We start from the raw sequence: 1,071 nt of genomic DNA, 5'->3' as shown, positions 1-1,071 counted from the left end.
ATTACATAACATTTAAAAACAAAACAGAGAAAAAAATTATTTGACAAAAAAATCTTATAGAAAAAGGATATATAAAGTAAAATTGTAATTTAAGAACTGGCAAAGATTGTAAATACTTATCATATTTAACTAAAATGTCAGTTAAGTATAATCAGCTCTGATTTTTTTTTCTCATTTTCTGTTTATCAAACATTTATAGAGCATTAATTTTGTGCTATAAAATATTTTAGGTATGAAATTACATACATGATAAGACATGGCTCCTCCTCTTAATGTGAAATAAATTTAACACAATGTGATGTACTCTAATAGAGTTTACATACAAAGTGTAATTCAGAATATTTAAAAAAGAAAGCCAAATTTTTCTTGGGAATTCAAGGAAGGTCTCACAGAAGAAGGGACATTTGGTTCTTTATGAAAGAAGATGACAAAAATGAAAAGTAGTCATTTTCTAGGAATATAAGATGCGAGAAACAGAATGTACAAACCATGAAAGCATAAGGTGTCATAATATAGAAATCTGATCATCCTAAAATTTATTTAGTCAGTGGTTCTGACTTACTTTTCAACAAATCTTTCTCTGGATCTGTTAATACTATGTTACTAAATGGTTGGGCTGTCAATCTCCTCTGCCGACATCAGCTTAGCTTAAGTGTACTTGTCAAAAAGAAAGGCTTTTGGTTTCATCTGAGACCTACTGAAACAGAGTGCATTTTTTTGAAAGAGTCCTCTTTGATATTTACAATAGGCTGGTATAATATATTTTCCCGTAGAATTAACAAGGAAACGAAAAGTGTTCTATAAAAATAGTAGAGTTTTTTTTTCCCCCTAGTGGGTTTGCCACCAGAAAACAAGTGTTGTGAAAAGTAACCCAGGAGCCAAATGGAAGAGGAACACACTCATATCAGCATTGTTGTCATGGGACACGTAGATGGGGCAAGTCCACCACTACTGGCCATCTGATCCACAAATGAAGTGGCATCGACAAAAGAACCATTGAAAAATTTTAGAAGGAGACTGCTGAGATGGGAACAGGCTCATTCAAGTATGCCTGGGTCTTGGATAAACTGA

The sequence above is a fragment of the Mandrillus leucophaeus genome, unplaced genomic scaffold, assembly GCF_000951045.1.
Source record: "Mandrillus leucophaeus isolate KB7577 unplaced genomic scaffold, Mleu.le_1.0 Scaffold50, whole genome shotgun sequence".
Taxonomy (NCBI): domain Eukaryota; kingdom Metazoa; phylum Chordata; class Mammalia; order Primates; family Cercopithecidae; genus Mandrillus; species Mandrillus leucophaeus.
The sequence above is the reverse complement of the archived record's forward strand: the minus strand, read 5'-3'. Positions refer to the sequence as shown.